At 45.7% G+C, this 23,127-nt stretch overlaps 4 long non-coding RNA genes across 6 annotated transcripts; all 4 read left to right on the top strand.

The window, feature by feature from the left end:
• Positions 1 to 6,270: 6,270 nt before the first annotated feature.
• On the top strand, positions 6,271 to 7,029 carry LOC141729507 (uncharacterized). The gene is made up of 2 exons (XR_012581012.1): positions 6,271 to 6,389; positions 6,538 to 7,029. It is a non-coding gene; the product is annotated as an uncharacterized LOC141729507 (long non-coding RNA).
• Positions 7,030 to 7,851: 822 nt separating this feature from the next.
• Positions 7,852 to 12,943, top strand: LOC141729722 (uncharacterized). Of its 2 annotated transcripts, none has more exons than XR_012581172.1 (5): positions 7,852 to 8,738; positions 10,303 to 10,367; positions 10,986 to 11,049; positions 11,748 to 11,823; positions 11,941 to 12,943. It is a non-coding gene; the product is annotated as an uncharacterized LOC141729722 (long non-coding RNA). The 2 variants fall into 2 exon arrangements; XR_012581171.1 differs by lacking the exon at positions 7,852 to 8,738 and adding an exon at positions 9,064 to 9,783.
• Positions 12,944 to 16,281: 3,338 nt separating this feature from the next.
• Positions 16,282 to 17,040, top strand: LOC141729508 (uncharacterized). The gene is made up of 2 exons (XR_012581013.1): positions 16,282 to 16,400; positions 16,549 to 17,040. It is a non-coding gene; the product is annotated as an uncharacterized LOC141729508 (long non-coding RNA).
• An 822-nt stretch (positions 17,041 to 17,862) lies between these two features.
• Positions 17,863 to 22,954, top strand: LOC141729723 (uncharacterized). 2 transcript variants are annotated; one of them, XR_012581174.1, is made up of 5 exons: positions 17,863 to 18,749; positions 20,314 to 20,378; positions 20,997 to 21,060; positions 21,759 to 21,834; positions 21,952 to 22,954. It is a non-coding gene; the product is annotated as an uncharacterized LOC141729723 (long non-coding RNA). The 2 variants fall into 2 exon arrangements; XR_012581173.1 differs by lacking the exon at positions 17,863 to 18,749 and adding an exon at positions 19,075 to 19,794.
• The last annotated feature ends 173 nt before the right edge of the window (positions 22,955 to 23,127 follow it).

The following is a 23,127-nucleotide window of genomic DNA, read 5'->3' on the forward strand; positions in this document are numbered from 1 at the left end:
AAGAGCTGAAATCACTGGGCCTGGTCTTGTCATCATTGTGGGTCTGGGATCGGGGCTGCACACAACATAGGAACTGTAGGGCTGGCACAGAGACCGTAAAATAAAGCTTGTGGGCGAAGAGGTGAAAGAGCTGAAATCACTGGGCCTGCACTTGTCATCATTGTGGGACTGGAATTGCAGCTTAACACATCATAGCAATATAAGGCTGGTACTGACACGGTATTGTTCTTGTGCCGAGATCACTGTAGGCCTGTGACATGGATGCAGGGGCTGGGTATTGTGACCGATAGTAGAACAGCAGGTGTGGAGTGGGAGAAGGGGGCTGCAAGCTTGCGCCTGAAAACCCCGTCGATGCTAGGATATTGCCTGCGCTGGTGATGGCACCTCTTGGGGCGCAGCTGAAATCTCTGTGGGTCTTGGAAATGGACTGCTGGGCTGGCACTTTGAATGAAAATGGCAAAGGCACTAGATCTGTGAACGCGGCTCTGGGCATCCAGGAGAACTAATGCAGGGGTGGGCAAAGTGACTGGGGACTGCTCGGTGGGAGCTAAAATCACTGCAGGGCTAGGATATGGACGGTGGGGTGGGCTTCCAGAGGCTCGTGCGGGAGCTGAATTGTTGCCGAGCTGGGGCCAAGAGCAAGATGCTGCCATTTGAAGCTGGAGCAGCACAGAGCTGGAGCTGGAAGAAGAGAGCTGGCAGTAAAATAAAGCTTGTGGGTGAAGAGGTGAAAGAGCTGAAATCACTGGGCCTGGTCTTGTCATCATTGTGGGTCTGGGATCGGGGCTGCACACAACATAGGAACTGTAGGGCTGGCACAGAGACCGTAAAATAAAGCTTGTGGGCGAAGAGGTGAAAGAGCTGAAATCACTGGGCCTGGTCTCGTCATCATTGTGGGTCTGGGATCGGGGCTGCACACAACATAGGAACTGTAGGGCTGGCACAGAGACCGTAAAATAAAGCTTGTGGGCGAAGAGGTGAAAGAGCTGAAATCACTGGGCCTGCACTTGTCATCATTGTGGGACTGGAATTGCAGCTTAACACATCATAGCAATATAAGGCCGTTCTGACACTCTATTGTTCTTGCGCCGAGATCACTGTAGTCCTGTTACTCGGATGCAGGGGCTGGGTATTGCGACCGATAGTAGAACAGCAGGTATGGAGTGGGAAAAGGGGGCTGCAAGCTTGCGCCTGAAAACCCCGTCGATGCTAGGATATTGCCTGCGCCGGTGATGGCACCTCTTGGGGCGCAGCTGAAATCTCTGTGGGTCTTGGAAATGGACTGCTGGGCTGGCACTTTGAAAATGGCAAAGGCACTAGACCTGTGAACGTGGCTCTGGGCATCCAGGAGAACTAATGCAGGGGTGGGCAAAGTGACTGGGGACTGCTCGGTGGGAGCTAAAATCACTGCAGGGCTAGGATATGGACGGTGGGGTGGGCTTCCAGAGGCTCGTGCGGGAGCTGAATTGTTGCCGAGCTGGGGCCAAGAGCAAGATGCTGCCATTTGAAGCTGGAGCAACACAGAGCTGGAGCTGGAAGAAGAGAGCTGGCAGTAAAATAAAGCTTGTGGGTGAAGAGGTGAAAGAGCTGAAATCACTGGGCCTGCACTTGTCATCATTGTGGGACTGGAATTGCAGCTTAACACATCATAGCAATATAACGCCTGTACTGACACTCTATTGTTCTTGCACTGAGATCACTGTAGGCCTGTGACATGGATGCAGGGGCTGGGTATTGTGACCGATAGTAGAACAGCAGGTGTGGAGTGGGAGAAGGGGGCTGCAAGCTTGCACCTGAAAACCCCGTCGATCCTAGGATATTGCCTGCGCCGGTGATGGCACCTCTTGGGGCGCAGCTGAAATCTCTGTGGGTCTTGGAAATGGACTGCAGGGCTGGCACTTTGAATGAAAATGGCAAAGGCACTAGATCTGTGAACGCGGCTCTGGGCATCCAGGAGAACTAATGCAGGGGTGGGCAAAGTGACTGGGGACTGCTCGGTGGGAGCTAAAATCACTGCAGGGCTAGGATATGGACAGTGGGGTGGGCTTCCAGAGGCTCGTGCGGGAGCTGAATTGTTGCCGAGCTGGGGCCAAGAGCAAGATGCTGCCATCTGAAGCTGGAGCAACACAGAGCTGGAGCTGGAAGAAGAGAGCCGCCATCTTGGATAAGGCTTTGTTTTAATCGGTAATTTTAAAAATTAGGGTTAATTTTAAGGGGTAATTATAAGGGTTGCGGTTCATTTTAAGATTAATTGGGGTTCGGGGTGGGGTTGAGGCCTCAGGGTGGGGCTCGGGGTGGGGTTCAGGCCTCGGGGTGGGGCCCGGGGTGGGGTTGAGCCCTCGGGGTAGGGCCCAGGGTGGGGTTGAGCCCTCGGGTGCGGTTGGGGGCGGGGTAAGGGCTAGGGTTAGGGTCAGGGTTAGGGTTAGGGTCAGGGTCATGCCGCTTCCTCCACCACCGGCTCTATACACAGCACCACAGTGGGCAAAAACTGCAGCACCTTGCATGCATCCTTCCGCGTCTCTCCCTCTGCCGGAACATGAGGAGCTGGGCACAGCTGCATCACCGAGAGATCCCTCCGCAGTGCGTAACCCTGCACAACCGATACCTGATATCCCTAAAAAATCATAAGAAGCAAATATGACTGCAGGGAAAACAAGCTGGAGAGAACAAAAGATGGTATTGTTATCCTTACCCTCTGTTAGAAACATCCACTGTGCTTTGATGTGGTAGCTGCCAGGGGCTTGTTAGCTCTTTGTAGGCAGGTGTGGGTGTTCACTTGTAGGTTTTTTCTCTGGACAAGTCAATTCAAACTTTGCTAAGCTTATATTTGCAGATTACTCTCTAGTACAGTCCAGCATGACATTTTGGAATGGTGTAAAAATACCATGTTACTTTGAAATTGCTAACGATGAGAAGCTTTAGGGAAAAATACGATTTCAGGGTTGGAAGATGTGAGAAGAATTTTGTGGGGATGTGAGACTGAAATAAAGTGCACTTGAAGCTGGACTGGCACGCTGGCAGATCCCCTATTAAAGGGTAGTGCTTAAATTAGCCTGGGGGTTGCCCATTGTTTCTGTAGAAATCAATGTTTCCTGGTCTTCAGAAGTAAGCTGCTTTGAAACGCTGGAAGGTGCAGTATAGTGACAATCCGTGTGCTTTGGATTAAAAGCAGATTTCAGAAGGGTGATAGGCTTTTGTCTTTTCCTAGACGTCGATGTAATCCTATCGAGGAGTTTTTAATTCTGTGTTGCCATGTCATCCCTCAGAGCCCTGTCGTACTAATCGTCATACAGATACAAAACAAAACATCAGACGCTGTCCCAGCCACTTAGAGCCCAGAACACGATTTCCTCGGGCTGCCATTTGTGTGCCATCGGTACTCACCACGGAAGCGAGCCGGGGATGTTGCAGCTGTTGGGAACAAACCGCTTCTCGTCACACAGAAATGGAATTCGGACGACGCCTCGGCCAGCCCCTCTCTGCTGTCGTCTCCTGAATCTGCAGCAGAGCAGTTCCAGTCCGTCCGGGTACGTGTAATCCAGCTCCTGACGATCTGAGCACACGGAGCAGCGCTCAGCTGCCGTGGGGGCTCAGGGAAGGCAGAGTGTGCATTGTCATCTTCCTGAACCTACGGACAAATCAAAGTGAGAAGCCACAGGGTGGAAATGAGTCGCATATATGCTAAATAAAACTTGCAGATTTATTTAAGAATTGTTTCTGCTCGTTCTTTTTTGTGCTTCTGTGCTTAGAAAACATCCCTACAAAATCAGTTCAGTTCATCAGTTGAACCTTTGTTTGCAGACCCTCACTGAGCAGAATTTGTTGCAGACTCAGTGCACGCTGCGCTGGAGTGTGAGGAGCTCAGTGCACTGCCAGGAGTGTGAGGAGCTCATGTGTGCTACTTTTTGCTTTAGGACGCTCTAAGGTATTTATTCCTTTTGGGATACATGATGAGAATTCCCAAGAGAGGTAGTTATAAGGTATGATATTGGGAAAAAAGCCTGTGTGGTTGGAATGTTGTTGTTGTCAAAAGTTAATTTTTTCTTAGCTAGTAGTTAGCTTTTTGCTTTATTTTTGTGGTAGCAGTATTTTATTGTTTAAAAAATTGCTTCAAAATTACTTGAGTGGCTGGCCATCGGTACCTTGTTCAGATTTGCCTATTTGCTTGTAGCTAAAATGTTCACATCTTGTTTATCATTCTATTTAAGAAACTGCTGCCCAGCCAACTAATAACTGAATATCTATCTGTCTGGGACACGGGGAGAGGATTTAGGTAATGTCTTTGTTTCCAGAAAAAAAGTTCCTGTGTAGTTTCTAAATAGAGGAGAGAGGGGTGAAGACTCGGGGCTCTGATGCCATTGGGGCACCCCAAGGTCCCCAGGAGAGGAAGCCCCACTGGGGTGCAGGAGCAGGTGTGTTCTCATGTAATCTAGAATAAATTACAAATATAAACATGAAAATTGTAATCATGAAAATATTTTTTTAAATAGCTAAATAAAGCGGGGTTTTTTTATTTGTCAGTAGGCAGGGTTTTGATTATAAAAATTATAAATACAAACAATATAAATGTAGAAATCTAAGTATAGGAATATATCATAAATAAACACAGATATAAAGTTTAAAAACAAGAAAAAATTAGTTGTAGCAGTAGATATGACACATAATATAAATAAAAATTTAAAAACATTTCTAGAATTTTACAAATATATAATTATTAATACACTGCATCAAAAGAAACTATAAATATAAATGGGAATATAATTATACTAAGTAAATTATATAAAATTATTATACTATATAAAAATATTGCAATCTCGTTTAAAAGAAGGGTTTTTTTGTATTTATTTGGTTAGAGACGGGGTTTTTATTTGGAATAATAGAAGTATTATAGAAGTATAAATCTAAATATAGCAATATACAATCTATAGAGAAAGATATTTGTAAAAACACGAGCGAACGACGCCTCCTTCGGCCGAATGGAACGAGCTCAGCCGAAGCAAGGCGAGACCGGCCGAACCTGACGGCCTCGAGCGAACCGAGGCCAGGCTTGCGAGGCTGCCTGAACGGAGCCGAGCTCAGGCGAACCGAGCCCGCTGCTCTCGTGCGCGCTAATTAGCGCGAGTGCGGTCACCGCCTAATGAGCCCCTGTGCCGCCCCGCGCTCCCGGTCGTGTCCGTGCGATGGGCGGGCCGCCCGCGGGACGCGGCAGCAGGAGAGCCCCGAGCCGGGCGCGTTTAACGTGAGGCGGCGCCGCTTGCCCGCCCTCAGGGAGCCGAGCCGAGCCGAGGCGCGCCGAACGCACAGAGCGGCTCCGAGTTCGGCCGAAGCGAGCCGAGCACACAGAGCGACTCCGAGTTCGGCCGAAGCGAGCCGAGGCGCGCCGAGCGCACAGAGCGGCTCCGAGTTCGGCTGAATGAAGCCGAGCCGCGCTGAATGTACAGAGCGGCTCCGAGTTCGGCCGAAGCGGGCCGCGCTGAGCGCACAGAGCGGCTCCGAGTTCGGCTGAATGAAGCCGAGCCTTGCCGAGCGCACAGAGCGGCTCCGAGTTCGGCCGAAGCGAGCCGAGCCGCGCCGAGCGCAGTGAGAGGCTCCGAGTTCGGCCGAATAAAGCCGAGCCGCGCCGAAGAGGCGCATCCAGCCGAATGCAGCCGACAATAGCCGAGTTTAGCCGATTACAGCCCAATTTAGCCGAGCACTTAAGTTATTCTGCAGCCCTTTGACTTTTGTCCTGACTTTTTTTCAGATGCACCTCCTCAGGTGACTGCAGCAGTTCCTTAGGTTCCATCTTCTCAAAGGGTACAGGGCTCAAGAATTCGTCTTCCAGAGAGTTATCTCAAGTCCTGGCTGGTATTGTATCTGCCTATGTTGGCTAATGTTGTATGTACCTCTATTGTGTGTACCTATGCTGGCTTATACTGTATGTACTTATACTGTATGTACTTATGTTGGTTTATACTATATGTACTTACATTGGATGTACCTATATTGGTTTATATTGTGTGTACCTGTGTTGGTTTATACTGTATGTAAGTGCGTCACCTTATATTGTGTGTACTTACGCTCTGTTTACACTTGCACTGTTTACCTCAGCCTATATTGTGTGTACTTATATTGTACCACTTACGATCAGAGCTGCCCTGCCCTGGCACACAGTCACAGTTAGGTAGAACAGTTATAGAAATTTTACTCTTCATCTGTCTTTTGTGGGATTTTGGGTAGAAAGTTTATGGGTCCAGAGTGGGGACAAGTCCTAGCTGTCAGTTAGCCACTCGTTGACCCTTCCTGTTGTCTCACAGGTCCCCGAGGCTGCTGATTTCCCCAGGATCTGCCATTTACTTCAAGGAGCAGCAGCCAGAAGATGTGTCACAGCACGTTCTTCAGCGTCTCAGGTAAGGGCCGCAGTGAGCGTGTAAGTGGCAAGAGTGTGTCAGTGTGTGTGAGAGCACGTGGCTGTGTCTGTCTGTGTCTGCTCGTCTCTGCATGTGTGGGCACATGCTGACTGGATTTAACCTTGTGTGTGTGACTTTTGCTTTTCAGGTTTTGCAACTCATTTTTAAAGTCAGAATAAAAAATCCTCAGCCGGGTTATATTGTATGTACTGACATGGAATGTACCCATGTTGGCTTAAAACCCAGTAAAACAGACGATGATGGGCAAGAAAAAACCCAGAAAAAAACCCCAACAAGATGGGCAAGAAAAAACCCAGAAAAAAACCCCGAAGATGGGCATGAAGAAACCCAGAAAAAACCCCCAAGATGGGCAAGAAAAACCCCAGAGAAAACCCAGAAAAACAATTCCAAGGAGGGCAAGAAAAGACCCGGAAAACACCCGGAAAAAATCGCAACCAAAGTATAAATATATAAATGTCTTTCAAATATAGAGAGAATTTTTAAATTATTTAAAATGCAAAATAACATAAATCAATATCTGCATATAAGATCCATAATACCAGTAATACTGTATATATCTGATTATAGTGTATTATAGGAAATAGATATAAATAAATTTATATCAATTTTATGTTTATCATATCTGTCATTTGTTATATATTACACCATATTGATATAAGTTTTTTAAAGCAGTTTAACATAAAGGGGGGTTTTGTTTTTTATTTGGCAAAAGCAGGGGTTTTAGTACAAAAATGATAAATACAAATAATATAAAGGTAGAAATCTAAGTATAGAAACAGATCATAAATAAGTAAAGGCTAATATAAAATTAAAAATCTAAGATAAAATAAGTTGTAGCAGTAGATATGGTACATAATTTAAAAAATAATTTCTTTTTATTATTTGAATAGGACACATATTATATATCATGATTAATATAATGCTTAAATATAAACTATAAATATAAATGGGAATATAGTCATGCAAGCTATAAATATAAAAATATTTCAATATAGTTTAAAAGAATAGAGTTTTTTTGTATCTGTTTAGTTAGTATGGGATTTTTATTTTAAATAATTAAAATTACATTTCTATCATGCTTTTAACATAGAAATATACAATAAATATAGAAAGATATTTTTTAAACCACAAAATATAAATAAATAGAAACAGTAGGAATACACAGAATATATTTTATAAATTACATGCTACATCAATGTCCACTATAAATATGCATGTGAATATAAATACGAAAAATAGGACTATCAAATTGATTTTAATAGGATTTTAAACCAAGGCGGTTTGTTTGGTTCTGGTCGGATAAGAGGCAGGTTTTTGGCATTTATGTCAGAGCAGTTTTTGGCTGGGGTCGCCCCTGTTCTTTTTTGCCGCCGTCGCTGCCCGCAGCCCCGAGGCGCGCTGCGCCCCCATCTGGGGCGGGCGGCAGTGCTGCCGCCTTGTGGGCAGAGCGCGGTACTGCAGCCGTGCGACGGCAGGCAGGCGAGAGGCCGCCATGCTGGGAGTGGCGTGTCGCGGGTGTCTCGGACTTTTCGTTGACCTTCTCGAGATGGCGGGGAAGTGGAGGACCCCGGTGGGTGTAAGTGAACTGCCTGCATGGAATACCGACGTCATGGCGGCCCCGACGCATTTTTCTGTGGCGTTTCAAGCGTATCCGATAGATGCTGTGGGCTCAGCGACGCCGCGAGTGGGCGTATTTTTGAGGGTTTGTGACAGGCATCTGGGTAAACCTTCCCTCTGTGCGCCGGGGTCCTCTCATGCTCGCTCTCCCGCCCTCAGCGAGCCGAGGATGGCCGAAAAATCCCGACTTGAACCGAAGAGACGAGTGTTGCCGACAACAGCCGACGTGAGCCGAAGAGCCGAGTGTAGCCGAAAACAGCCGAGTTTACCCGTAGAGCCGAGTGTGGCCGAAAACAGCCGAGTTTACCGAAGAGCCGAGTGTAGCCGAAAACAGCCGAGTTTGCCCGAAGAACCGATGGTAGCCGAAAACAGCCGTGTTTACCCGAAGAGCGAGTGTAGCCGAAAACAGCCGAGTTTACACCAAGAGCCGATGATAGCCGACTGGAATCGATAGCCGAGTGGAGCCGACACTGGCCGCATTTAGAGAATGTGCTGAATATGACCGAGTTTAGCCGCACCGTGCCGAGTTGGGCCGAAGAGCCGAACTGAAACAAGTTTAGACCAAGAGCCGAAGCAAGCCGAATTGAGCCGAGTTTCTTTAAACAGAACCGAAGGACGCCGCAGCGCTCTCCCTGCAGGTCTCCGGGGAACACGGCAGGGGGCGCTGTGCCTGCAGTGCGCCGGGACAGACGGCAGGGGGCGCTGTATAAAGTAAGTATAAAATATCAACTCTCTATAAGAAGGAATAAAAGCTCTATGTCACGTGCAGCAGTAGAAAATTTCAGGCTCCCAGGGAATAAATAGTTTTCTTTAAATCATTTTCGTTTTGGAGGTTTTTTTTACTCCCAGGTAGCCTGAAAGTTTCTACTGATGCTTTTTTACTCTAAAGCTAGAAAGGAAAACCAAGATCAGAAATAGAAAAAAGGGAAGGGAAGGAAAGGAAAGGAATCAGGACCACAAGAGGGAAGGGAAGGGGTGAAAAGCAGAGTGAAAAAGGAAAAAAGGTTGGAGCGAAAAAGAGAGGGCATTCGGGAGGAGCGTTGCTGCCTCAGGTCCTTCCCCGCCCAGGGGCGAAGGACCCGTTTGATGCCCGGGAGGGACTGCAGCTCCCGGTGGCGGAGGACGGAGCAGTGGCTGTCAGCCCGAGACTACAACTCCCGGCATGCCCTGCTACCGGCGAGGCGTGTGACGCAACGGCTGACGCGGCACCGGAGTGGCTGGCGTGCCAGGCGGCCGCGCGGGGCTGTGCGCGGGCAGCTCCCGGCGCCGCGGCGGCGACGCTGGAGGGGCGAAGCCTCCGTCTGGCCGCCCGCACGGAGCTGAGCAGCGCGGAAGGAGCGTCGGCCCGGTTCTTCGGCCTTACTCAGCGGTAGCGATGGCGGAGGGCGAGGCGGTGCTTTGCTGCCGCGGGCCGGGAGCTGCAGGAGCCGCCCCGGGCGAGCGGCGCCGGGCGCTCCCGCGGTCCCGGTGGGGCGGCTGCCCTCAGGCTGGCGGAGGCGCAGCAGCCCCCGAGCTGCAGCCGTCTCCCTCGGGCTGCTGCCGGTGCTGCGGGCGGAGGCGGCTCCGCCGCGTGTTGGGCGTTGCGAGCAGAGAGCGCTGCCATATCGCCGGAATGACTGGGCTGCTGCCTGCGCTAGTGCTCGAGGCTCTTTCTGCCATGCAAACGGATGGAGCGGCGCTGAGCGGTAAAGCCAGAGATGGCCGGGAGAATGCCCAGCGCAGGGAGCAGGCGGGCTGTATCCTTCCGATGGCACAGGTGCGATCTGCAAACTCATCCCCTTCTGCCCCTGCCCTCCCCAGCCCCAGGGAAAGTGCTTTCCAGCATTGTCGGGCTTCTGAAAGACAAAACTTGTGATTTGACACTAGCATCCAGAAAAGCTTTCTGTCTAGATTAGCAAATGCCTAAATTGTTCTTGGTTACATCCCATGACCGGTTTTAGGCATACTGCTTTTAGGATTTTCTTGTACCAAGGTGAGAAAATAGGCAGGTCTGATAGTGGTTTCACTTTTTTTCTACTTCACGTTCCATGAGATTCTTTTATCCAAGCACTTGTTTTAAAATTGTACTGTAGGCGTTTATGGTTCACTTTTTTTTTCTTTGCAGCACCCGTGACTTTTTTTTTTTTCTCTAAATCGGGAGTAAATATAGCTGAGTAAAATGACCTTGGTTTTCTTCTTTCTTTTTCAACTGAGTTGTTTTTATTAAAAATCCTATTTGAATATGTAGAAAAAGTGGGTATGTCCTGTAATATATCCTAGCTTTTCTTGTTTACAGGGTACTCAGAAAATATGTCTCCCTTAGAGTCCCACAGAAACGTTCTCAGTGCGATCTCTGTCAAGGTATGCATTTACAAATAAGTGATCCATTTAGATATTTGACTGTGTACCTTTTCCTGTAATTCAGAGCTTGCGTTCCGTGGCTTTTATGATAAACCTATAAAACATGTAAAAATGGTTTTGCACGTCTTAATCGTTGCAGGCAGCACTAAGTGGATTTAGAGCCTGTTCTTGACCAGACAAAGGGAAAAAGTGTGACTTTGATGCTGAACTTGTCATTTTTCATTGGACTTGTCTTTAATTATTCAGGAATAGAGAGAACTAGAAAAAGAGAGAAATAGAATTGGTTATTGAGCACTCCTCAAATGCTCACCGTGATTCAGTGCAGAGCCGAAGTGAAGGGTGATGGAACAGAGCTCTGTGCTTTAGAAGGAAATAAATTTAAACCTGACCTCCACACAGTGTCTCACTAACTTCTGTTGTTTTAAAATACAAAATACGTTTAGGAAGTGTTGGAAGTTAGTATTTTGGGAAAGAAATGGCAGTTCCACAGAACATTGCATTTAACAGAGGCTCTCGGAACGATTCATGTTGTAACTGCTGTCACTGCAATCGGTTGGTGGTTCAGCCTTGAAATGTGCACTTGCCCTTCTATAAAGCACTGTTTTGTTTGCCTTTCAGTGCTATGAGTCTTGATAAATTGGAGAAGAGCCCAAGAGAAGTTTTTCATCCCTTGATATAAAAGGTAGGAAGTGACTTTTTTTGGTTTGGTTCTCTTTCTTTATTATTTTCTGGAAATAAAAGTAATTAAGTATAGGTACGACTGGTTTGTTTCTTCCAGTAGCAGGTGATAATAATAGTAGTAGTAATAGTAAAAATAATAATAGAAATAATAATAGTAGTAACGTAATACTACTTAAACTGTCTTTATCCATTGAATTGGCCATTTCAAATCAAAACTTGTAAACACAAATCAAACCATCATCCTTGTAGAATCTTTCACAGCAGTGGGCTAAAGATCCTGGTTTTGTTGACAGGATTTATCGGTTCTGGAAGAACAAGAGGGAAGTACAAGCCTAACTACTTCTAGCTCACAGACCCGTCCAGTGAATACAGCTTTGTATTTTGATGGGCTTGTGATGACTTTGAAATCAATTGCTCATTACAGTAAAAAAAAATATAATGTTTTTTTGAATGTGACAGCAGAAATAACTTTCAGTACCAACTTAATAATAATAGATCACCAATTTAAGTTAAAAATTCATGCTATACTATCAAAATTTAAAGGTAAAATATTATGTATTAGGTGATGGTATAAAGTGTACGTTCTAATGTGTAGGATGTATGCAGAGATACATACATACCTGAAAGTCCTTAGAGGAAACAAATTTTTATGTCTGCTGTTTGACTGTTTATCATACAATATTTGGTTTTATTTCCCAGGGATCGGTGAATTTTAACTTTGGAGTCCTCTGTGCTAAGGATGCTCGGCTTACAGATGATGAAATGTTCAGTAATGGTGAGTTTTTCACCTTCTCTTTAGTTGCTATGCTGATCTGAATAAGAAAAAAACAAAAGCAAGAGAAAAAAAAAGGATGGTTTATTATTTTTTACGCTGTTACGTTTGTTTCCTCAGTATTTGCTGCAGCTCTGCTTACCCAAACTTTGGGTTCCTTCTGTCCCACTGGGAGTGGCCCGATTTGGTTGCATCTGGTGAAATTCACCCTGAGACCTTGGAGAACCAGCTCAAACTACGTGAGAGCCATTTGCAGTTCTCTCCAGACACCTGGAGAATGGGTGATGCTTCTGAGGATCTGGCAAGTGTACTTCTATCAAAACTCAGTCTGTGAAATTTCTGGGGAAAACCCTTCTGTGTACCGAAGGGTTCAAACTCTGGTGAGGATCCAGTTATCAGGTGCTCACCTGGATGGTTCCAGCTCTTAAAGTGAACACTTGTACTCTTGCCCTGTAGTTTATATCAACTGTATTTTTGTTATTTTGCAAGATTTCACGGCTTTGCAAAATATTGTGCATTTGACTCTTTGGAACCTGTCAGATCATTCTTTGGTGCAGCACCACCTCATGGGACACTTGGCTGCTGTCCTGAAGGGGTTGGTCGTAAATCCTGGAGGGTTTATAAGTCTTCTGTCCCCAGGGAGGTATCGTGCTTTGTTTGCTTTTGTTCTGTTTGTTAGGCGCTGCTTCTCACTGGAAGTATGAATTTCAAACTACCCTGTTCTTTTTTTAACTGTTTTCCTGGTTCTCTCCCTACGGCAGGGAAAGACTCTCGTGTCCTTGTCGTCAGGCTCGGTGCTGTCCAAAAAGATACAGAGACTAAAACAATCATAAGAAGCAAAATATGACTGCAGGGAAAACAAGCTGGAGAGAACAAAAGGTGGTATTGTTATCCTTACCCTCTATTAGAAACATCCACTGTGCTTTGATGCTGGTAGCTGCCAGGGGCTTGTTAGCTCTTTGTAGGCAGGTGTGGGTGTTCACTTGTAGGTTTTTTCTCTGGACAAGTCAATTCAATCTTTGCTAAGCTTATATTTGCAGATTACTCTCTAGCACAGTCCAGCATGACATTTTTGAATGTTGTAAAAATACCACGTTACTTGGAAATTGCTAATGATGAGAAGCCTTAGGGAAAAAAGAAGATTTCAGGGTTGGAAGATGTGAGAAGAATTTTGTGGGGATGTGAGACTGAAATAAAGTGCACTTGAAGCTGGACTGGCACGCTGGCAGATCCCCTATTAAAGAGTAGTGCTTAAATTAACCTGGGGGTTGCCCATTGTTTCTGTAGAAATCAATGTTTCCTGGTCTTCAGAAGTAAGCTGCTTTGAAAAGCTGGAAGGTGCAGTATAGTGACAATCCCCGTGCTTTGGATTAAAAGTAGATTTCAGAAGGGTGATAGGCTTTTGTCTTTTCCTAGAAGTCAATGTAATCCTATCGAGGAGTTTTTAATTCTGTGTTGCCATGTCATCCCTCAGAGCCCTGTCGTACTAATCGTCATACAGATACAAAACAAAAAATCAGACCCTGTCCCAGCCACTTGGAGCCCAGAACACGATTTCCTCGGGCTGCCATTTGTGCGCCATCGGTACTCACCACGGAAGCGAGCCGGGGATGTTGCAGCTGTTGGGAACAAACCGCTTCTCGTCACACAGAAATGGAATTCGGACGACGCCTCGGCCAGCCCCTCTCTGCCGTCGTCTCCTGAATCTGCAGCAGAGCAGTTGCAGTCCGTCCGGGTACGTGTAATCCAGCTCCTGACGATCTGAGCACACGGAGCAGCGCTCAGCTGCCGTGGGGGCTCAGGGAAGGCAGAGTGTGCATTGTCATCTTCCTGAACCTACAGACCAATCAAAGTGAGAAGCCACAGGGTGGAAATGAGTCGCATATATGCTAAATAAAACTTGCAGATTTATTTAAGAATTGTTTCTGCTTGTTCTTTGTTGTGCTTCAGCACTTACAAAACCTCCCTTTAAAATCAGTTCAATTCATCAGTTGAACCTTTGTTTGCAGACCCTCACTGAGCAGAATTTGTTGCAGACTCAGTGCACGCTGCACTGGAGTGTGAGGAGCTCAGTGCACTGCCGGGAGTGTGAGGAGCTCATGTGTGCTACTTTTTGCTTTAGGATGCTCTAAGGTATTTATTCCTTTTGGGATACATGATGAGAATTCCCAAGAGAGGTAGTTATAAGGTATGATATTGGGAAAAAAGCCTGTGTGGTTGGAATGTTGTTGTTGTCAAAAGTTAATTTTTTCTTAGCCAGTAGTTAGCTTTTTGCTTTATTTTTGTGGTAGCAGTATTTTATTGTTTAAAAAATTGCTTCAAAATAACTTCGGTGGCTGGCCATCGGTACCTTGTTCAGATTTGCCTATTTGCTTGTAGCTAAAACGTTCACATCTTGTTTATCATTCTATTTAAGAAACTGCTGCCCAGCCAACTAATAACTGAACATCTATCTGTCTGGGACACGGGGAGAGGATTTAGGTAATGTCTTTGTTTCCAGAAAAAAGTTCCTGTGTAGTTTCTAAATCGAGGAGAGGGGGGTGAAGACTCGGGGCTCTGATGCCGTTGGGGCACCCCAAGGTCCCCAGGAGAGGAAGCCCCACTGGGGTGCAGGAGCAGGTGTGTTCTCATGTGATATAGAATAAATGACAAATATAAACATGAAAATTGTAATCATGAAAATATTTTTTTAAATAGCTAAATAAAGCGGGGTTTTTTTATTTGTCAATAAGCAGGGTTTTGATTATAAAAATTATAAATACAAACAATATAAATGTAGAAATCTAAGTACAGGAATATATCATAAATAAATACAGATATATATATAAAGTTTAAAAACAAGAAAAAATTAGTTGTAGCAGTAGATATGACACATAATATAAATAATAATTTAAATACATTTCTAGAACTTTACATATTTTATATATAATTAATACACTGCATCAAAAGAAACTATAAATATGAATGGGAATATAATTATACTAAGTATAAAAATATTTCAATCTCGTTTAAAAGAAGGTTGTTTTTTGTATTTATTTGGTTAGAGACGGGGTTTTTATTTGGAATAATAGAAGTATTATAGAAGTATAAATCTAAATATAGCAATATACAATCTATAGAGAAAGATATTTGTAAAAACACGAGCGAACGACGCCTCCTTCGGCCGAATGGAACGAGCTCAGCCGAAGCAAGGCGAGACCGGCCGAACCTGACGGCCTCGAGCGAACCGAGGCCAGGCTTGCGAGGCTGCCTGAACGGAGCCGAGCTCAGGCGAACCGAGCCCGCTGCTCTCGTGCGCGCTAATTAGCGCGAGTGCGGTCACCGCCTAATGAGCCCCTGTGCCGCCCCGCGCTCCCGGTCGTGTCCGTGCGATGGGCGGGCCGCCCGCGGGACGCGGCAGCAGGAGAGCCCCGAGCCGGGCGCGTTTAACGTGAGGCGGCGCCGCTTGCCCGCCCTCAGGGAGCCGAGCCGAGCCGAGGCGCGCCGAACGCACAGAGCGGCTCCGAGTTCGGCCGAAGCGAGCCGAGCACACAGAGCGACTCCGAGTTCGGCCGAAGCGAGCCGAGGCGCGCCGAGCGCACAGAGCGGCTCCGAGTTCGGCTGAATGAAGCCGAGCCGCGCTGAATGTACAGAGCGGCTCCGAGTTCGGCCGAAGCGGGCCGCGCTGAGCGCACAGAGCGGCTCCGAGTTCGGCTGAATGAAGCCGAGCCTTGCCGAGCGCACAGAGCGGCTCCGAGTTCGGCCGAAGCGAGCCGAGCCGCGCCGAGCGCAGTGAGAGGCTCCGAGTTCGGCCGAATAAAGCCGAGCCGCGCCGAAGAGGCGCATCCAGCCGAATGCAGCCGACAATAGCCGAGTTTAGCCGATTACAGCCCAATTTAGCCGAGCACTTAAGTTATTCTGCAGCCCTTTGACTTTTGTCCTGACTTTTTTTCAGATGCACCTCCTCAGGTGACTGCAGCAGTTCCTTAGGTTCCATCTTCTCAAAGGGTACAGGGCTCAAGAATTCGTCTTCCAGAGAGTTATCTCAAGTCCTGGCTGGTATTGTATCTGCCTATGTTGGCTAATGTTGTATGTACCTCTATTGTGTGTACCTATGCTGGCTTATACTGTATGTACTTATACTGTATGTACTTATGTTGGTTTATACTATATGTACTTACATTGGATGTACCTATATTGGTTTATATTGTGTGTACCTGTGTTGGTTTATACTGTATGTAAGTGCGTCACCTTATATTGTGTGTACTTACGCTCTGTTTACACTTGCACTGTTTACCTCAGCCTATATTGTGTGTACTTATATTGTACCACTTACGATCAGAGCTGCCCTGCCCTGGCACACAGTCACAGTTAGGTAGAACAGTTATAGAAATTTTACTCTTCATCTGTCTTTTGTGGGATTTTGGGTAGAAAGTTTATGGGTCCAGAGTGGGGACAAGTCCTAGCTGTCAGTTAGCCACTCGTTGACCCTTCCTGTTGTCTCACAGGTCCCCGAGGCTGCTGATTTCCCCAGGATCTGCCATTTACTTCAAGGAGCAGCAGCCAGAAGATGTGTCACAGCACGTTCTTCAGCGTCTCAGGTAAGGGCCGCAGTGAGCGTGTAAGTGGCAAGAGTGTGTCAGTGTGTGTGAGAGCACGTGGCTGTGTCTGTCTGTGTCTGCTCGTCTCTGCATGTGTGGGCACATGCTGACTGGATTTAACCTTGTGTGTGTGACTTTTGCTTTTCAGGTTTTGCAACTCATTTTTAAAGTCAGAATAAAAAATCCTCAGCCGGGTTATATTGTATGTACTGACATGGAATGTACCCATGTTGGCTTAAAACCCAGTAAAACAGACGATGATGGGCAAGAAAAAACCCAGAAAAAAACCCCAACAAGATGGGCAAGAAAAAACCCAGAAAAAAACCCCGAAGATGGGCATGAAGAAACCCAGAAAAAACCCCCAAGATGGGCAAGAAAAACCCCAGAGAAAACCCAGAAAAACAATTCCAAGGAGGGCAAGAAAAGACCCGGAAAACACCCGGAAAAAATCGCAACCAAAGTATAAATATATAAATGTCTTTCAAATATAGAGAGAATTTTTAAATTATTTAAAATGCAAAATAACATAAATCAATATCTGCATATAAGATCCATAATACCAGTAATACTGTATATATCTGATTATAGTGTATTATAGGAAATAGATATAAATAAATTTATATCAATTTTATGTTTATCATATCTGTCATTTGTTATATATTACACCATATTGATATAAGTTTTTTAAAGCAGTTTAACATAAAGGGGGGTTTTGTTTTTTATTTGGCAAAAGCAGGGGTTTTAGTACAAAAATGATAAATACAAATAATATAAAGGTAGAAATCTAAGTATAGAAACAGATCATAAATAAGTAAAGGCTAATATAAAATTAAAAATCTAAGATAAAATAAGTTGTAGCAGTAGATATGGTACATAATTTAAAAAATAATTTCTTTTTATTATTTGAATAGGACACATATTATATATCATGATTAATATAATGCTTAAATATAAACTATAAATATAAATGGGAATATAGTCATGCAAGCTATAAATATAAAAATATTTCAATATAGTTTAAAAGAATAGAGTTTTTTTGTATCTGTTTAGTTAGTATGGGATTTTTATTTTAAATAATTAAAATTACATTTCTATCATGCTTTTAACATAGAAATATACAATAAATATAGAAAGATATTTTTTAAACCACAAAATATAAATAAATAGAAACAGTAGGAATACACAGAATATATTTTATAAATTACATGCTACATCAATGTCCACTATAAATATGCATGTGAATATAAATACGAAAAATAGGACTATCAAATTGATTTTAATAGGATTTTAAACCAAGGCGGTTTGTTTGGTTCTGGTCGGATAAGAGGCAGGTTTTTGGCATTTATGTCAGAGCAGTTTTTGGCTGGGGTCGCCCCTGTTCTTTTTTGCCGCCGTCGCTGCCCGCAGCCCCGAGGCGCGCTGCGCCCCCATCTGGGGCGGGCGGCAGTGCTGCCGCCTTGTGGGCAGAGCGCGGTACTGCAGCCGTGCGACGGCAGGCAGGCGAGAGGCCGCCATGCTGGGAGTGGCGTGTCGCGGGTGTCTCGGACTTTTCGTTGACCTTCTCGAGATGGCGGGGAAGTGGAGGACCCCGGTGGGTGTAAGTGAACTGCCTGCATGGAATACCGACGTCATGGCGGCCCCGACGCATTTTTCTGTGGCGTTTCAAGCGTATCCGATAGATGCTGTGGGCTCAGCGACGCCGCGAGTGGGCGTATTTTTGAGGGTTTGTGACAGGCATCTGGGTAAACCTTCCCTCTGTGCGCCGGGGTCCTCTCATGCTCGCTCTCCCGCCCTCAGCGAGCCGAGGATGGCCGAAAAATCCCGACTTGAACCGAAGAGACGAGTGTTGCCGACAACAGCCGACGTGAGCCGAAGAGCCGAGTGTAGCCGAAAACAGCCGAGTTTACCCGTAGAGCCGAGTGTGGCCGAAAACAGCCGAGTTTACCGAAGAGCCGAGTGTAGCCGAAAACAGCCGAGTTTGCCCGAAGAACCGATGGTAGCCGAAAACAGCCGTGTTTACCCGAAGAGCGAGTGTAGCCGAAAACAGCCGAGTTTACACCAAGAGCCGATGATAGCCGACTGGAATCGATAGCCGAGTGGAGCCGACACTGGCCGCATTTAGAGAATGTGCTGAATATGACCGAGTTTAGCCGCACCGTGCCGAGTTGGGCCGAAGAGCCGAACTGAAACAAGTTTAGACCAAGAGCCGAAGCAAGCCGAATTGAGCCGAGTTTCTTTAAACAGAACCGAAGGACGCCGCAGCGCTCTCCCTGCAGGTCTCCGGGGAACACGGCAGGGGGCGCTGTGCCTGCAGTGCGCCGGGACAGACGGCAGGGGGCGCTGTATAAAGTAAGTATAAAATATCAACTCTCTATAAGAAGGAATAAAAGCTCTATGTCACGTGCAGCAGTAGAAAATTTCAGGCTCCCAGGGAATAAATAGTTTTCTTTAAATCATTTTCGTTTTGGAGGTTTTTTTTACTCCCAGGTAGCCTGAAAGTTTCTACTGATGCTTTTTTACTCTAAAGCTAGAAAGGAAAACCAAGATCAGAAATAGAAAAAAGGGAAGGGAAGGAAAGGAAAGGAATCAGGACCACAAGAGGGAAGGGAAGGGGTGAAAAGCAGAGTGAAAAAGGAAAAAAGGTTGGAGCGAAAAAGAGAGGGCATTCGGGAGGAGCGTTGCTGCCTCAGGTCCTTCCCCGCCCAGGGGCGAAGGACCCGTTTGATGCCCGGGAGGGACTGCAGCTCCCGGTGGCGGAGGACGGAGCAGTGGCTGTCAGCCCGAGACTACAACTCCCGGCATGCCCTGCTACCGGCGAGGCGTGTGACGCAACGGCTGACGCGGCACCGGAGTGGCTGGCGTGCCAGGCGGCCGCGCGGGGCTGTGCGCGGGCAGCTCCCGGCGCCGCGGCGGCGACGCTGGAGGGGCGAAGCCTCCGTCTGGCCGCCCGCACGGAGCTGAGCAGCGCGGAAGGAGCGTCGGCCCGGTTCTTCGGCCTTACTCAGCGGTAGCGATGGCGGAGGGCGAGGCGGTGCTTTGCTGCCGCGGGCCGGGAGCTGCAGGAGCCGCCCCGGGCGAGCGGCGCCGGGCGCTCCCGCGGTCCCGGTGGGGCGGCTGCCCTCAGGCTGGCGGAGGCGCAGCAGCCCCCGAGCTGCAGCCGTCTCCCTCGGGCTGCTGCCGGTGCTGCGGGCGGAGGCGGCTCCGCCGCGTGTTGGGCGTTGCGAGCAGAGAGCGCTGCCATATCGCCGGAATGACTGGGCTGCTGCCTGCGCTAGTGCTCGAGGCTCTTTCTGCCATGCAAACGGATGGAGCGGCGCTGAGCGGTAAAGCCAGAGATGGCCGGGAGAATGCCCAGCGCAGGGAGCAGGCGGGCTGTATCCTTCCGATGGCACAGGTGCGATCTGCAAACTCATCCCCTTCTGCCCCTGCCCTCCCCAGCCCCAGGGAAAGTGCTTTCCAGCATTGTCGGGCTTCTGAAAGACAAAACTTGTGATTTGACACTAGCATCCAGAAAAGCTTTCTGTCTAGATTAGCAAATGCCTAAATTGTTCTTGGTTACATCCCATGACCGGTTTTAGGCATACTGCTTTTAGGATTTTCTTGTACCAAGGTGAGAAAATAGGCAGGTCTGATAGTGGTTTCACTTTTTTTCTACTTCACGTTCCATGAGATTCTTTTATCCAAGCACTTGTTTTAAAATTGTACTGTAGGCGTTTATGGTTCACTTTTTTTTTCTTTGCAGCACCCGTGACTTTTTTTTTTTTCTCTAAATCGGGAGTAAATATAGCTGAGTAAAATGACCTTGGTTTTCTTCTTTCTTTTTCAACTGAGTTGTTTTTATTAAAAATCCTATTTGAATATGTAGAAAAAGTGGGTATGTCCTGTAATATATCCTAGCTTTTCTTGTTTACAGGGTACTCAGAAAATATGTCTCCCTTAGAGTCCCACAGAAACGTTCTCAGTGCGATCTCTGTCAAGGTATGCATTTACAAATAAGTGATCCATTTAGATATTTGACTGTGTACCTTTTCCTGTAATTCAGAGCTTGCGTTCCGTGGCTTTTATGATAAACCTATAAAACATGTAAAAATGGTTTTGCACGTCTTAATCGTTGCAGGCAGCACTAAGTGGATTTAGAGCCTGTTCTTGACCAGACAAAGGGAAAAAGTGTGACTTTGATGCTGAACTTGTCATTTTTCATTGGACTTGTCTTTAATTATTCAGGAATAGAGAGAACTAGAAAAAGAGAGAAATAGAATTGGTTATTGAGCACTCCTCAAATGCTCACCGTGATTCAGTGCAGAGCCGAAGTGAAGGGTGATGGAACAGAGCTCTGTGCTTTAGAAGGAAATAAATTTAAACCTGACCTCCACACAGTGTCTCACTAACTTCTGTTGTTTTAAAATACAAAATACGTTTAGGAAGTGTTGGAAGTTAGTATTTTGGGAAAGAAATGGCAGTTCCACAGAACATTGCATTTAACAGAGGCTCTCGGAACGATTCATGTTGTAACTGCTGTCACTGCAATCGGTTGGTGGTTCAGCCTTGAAATGTGCACTTGCCCTTCTATAAAGCACTGTTTTGTTTGCCTTTCAGTGCTATGAGTCTTGATAAATTGGAGAAGAGCCCAAGAGAAGTTTTTCATCCCTTGATATAAAAGGTAGGAAGTGACTTTTTTTGGTTTGGTTCTCTTTCTTTATTATTTTCTGGAAATAAAAGTAATTAAGTATAGGTACGACTGGTTTGTTTCTTCCAGTAGCAGGTGATAATAATAGTAGTAGTAATAGTAAAAATAATAATAGAAATAATAATAGTAGTAACGTAATACTACTTAAACTGTCTTTATCCATTGAATTGGCCATTTCAAATCAAAACTTGTAAACACAAATCAAACCATCATCCTTGTAGAATCTTTCACAGCAGTGGGCTAAAGATCCTGGTTTTGTTGACAGGATTTATCGGTTCTGGAAGAACAAGAGGGAAGTACAAGCCTAACTACTTCTAGCTCACAGACCCGTCCAGTGAATACAGCTTTGTATTTTGATGGGCTTGTGATGACTTTGAAATCAATTGCTCATTACAGTAAAAAAAAATATAATGTTTTTTTGAATGTGACAGCAGAAATAACTTTCAGTACCAACTTAATAATAATAGATCACCAATTTAAGTTAAAAATTCATGCTATACTATCAGAATTTAAAGGTAAAATATTATGTATGAGGTGATGGTATAAAGTGTACGTTCTAATGTGTAGGATGTATGCAGAGATACATACATACCTGAAAGTCCTTAGAGGAAACAAATTTTTATGTCTGCTGTTTGACTGTTTATCATACAATATTTGGTTTTATTTCCCAGGGATCGGTGAATTTTAACTTTGGAGTCCTCTGTGCTAAGGATGCTCGGCTTACAGATGATGAAATGTTCAGTAATGGTGAGTTTTTCACCTTCTCTTTAGTTGCTATGCTGATCTGAATAAGAAAAAAACAAAAGCAAGAGAAAAAAAAAGGATGGTTTATTATTTTTTACGCTGTTACGTTTGTTTCCTCAGTATTTGCTGCAGCTCTGCTTACCCAAACTTTGGGTTCCTTCTGTCCCACTGGGAGTGGCCCGATTTGGTTGCATCTGGTGAAATTCACCCTGAGACCTTGGAGAACCAGCTCAAACTACGTGAGAGCCATTTGCAGTTCTCTCCAGACACCTGGAGAATGGGTGATGCTTCTGAGGATCTGGCAAGTGTACTTCTATCAAAACTCAGTCTGTGAAATTTCTGGGGAAAACCCTTCTGTGTACCGAAGGGTTCAAACTCTGGTGAGGATCCAGTTATCAGGTGCTCACCTGGATGGTTCCAGCTCTTAAAGTGAACACTTGTACTCTTGCCCTGTAGTTTATATCAACTGTATTTTTGTTATTTTGCAAGATTTCACGGCTTTGCAAAATATTGTGCATTTGACTCTTTGGAACCTGTCAGATCATTCTTTGGTGCAGCACCACCTCATGGGACACTTGGCTGCTGTCCTGAAGGGGTTGGTCGTAAATCCTGGAGGGTTTATAAGTCTTCTGTCCCCAGGGAGGTATCGTGCTTTGTTTGCTTTTGTTCTGTTTGTTAGGCGCTGCTTCTCACTGGAAGTATGAATTTCAAACTACCCTGTTCTTTTTTTAACTGTTTTCCTGGTTCTCTCCCTACGGCAGGGAAAGACTCTCGTGTCCTTGTCGTCAGGCTCGGTGCTGTCCAAAAAGATACAGAGACTAAAACAATCATAAGAAGCAAAATATGACTGCAGGGAAAACAAGCTGGAGAGAACAAAAGGTGGTATTGTTATCCTTACCCTCTATTAGAAACATCCACTGTGCTTTGATGCTGGTAGCTGCCAGGGGCTTGTTAGCTCTTTGTAGGCAGGTGTGGGTGTTCACTTGTAGGTTTTTTCTCTGGACAAGTCAATTCAATCTTTGCTAAGCTTATATTTGCAGATTACTCTCTAGCACAGTCCAGCATGACATTTTTGAATGTTGTAAAAATACCACGTTACTTGGAAATTGCTAATGATGAGAAGCCTTAGGGAAAAAAGAAGATTTCAGGGTTGGAAGATGTGAGAAGAATTTTGTGGGGATGTGAGACTGAAATAAAGTGCACTTGAAGCTGGACTGGCACGCTGGCAGATCCCCTATTAAAGAGTAGTGCTTAAATTAACCTGGGGGTTGCCCATTGTTTCTGTAGAAATCAATG

The sequence above is a fragment of the Zonotrichia albicollis genome, chromosome 7, assembly GCF_047830755.1.
Source record: "Zonotrichia albicollis isolate bZonAlb1 chromosome 7, bZonAlb1.hap1, whole genome shotgun sequence".
Lineage (NCBI taxonomy): Eukaryota > Metazoa > Chordata > Aves > Passeriformes > Passerellidae > Zonotrichia > Zonotrichia albicollis.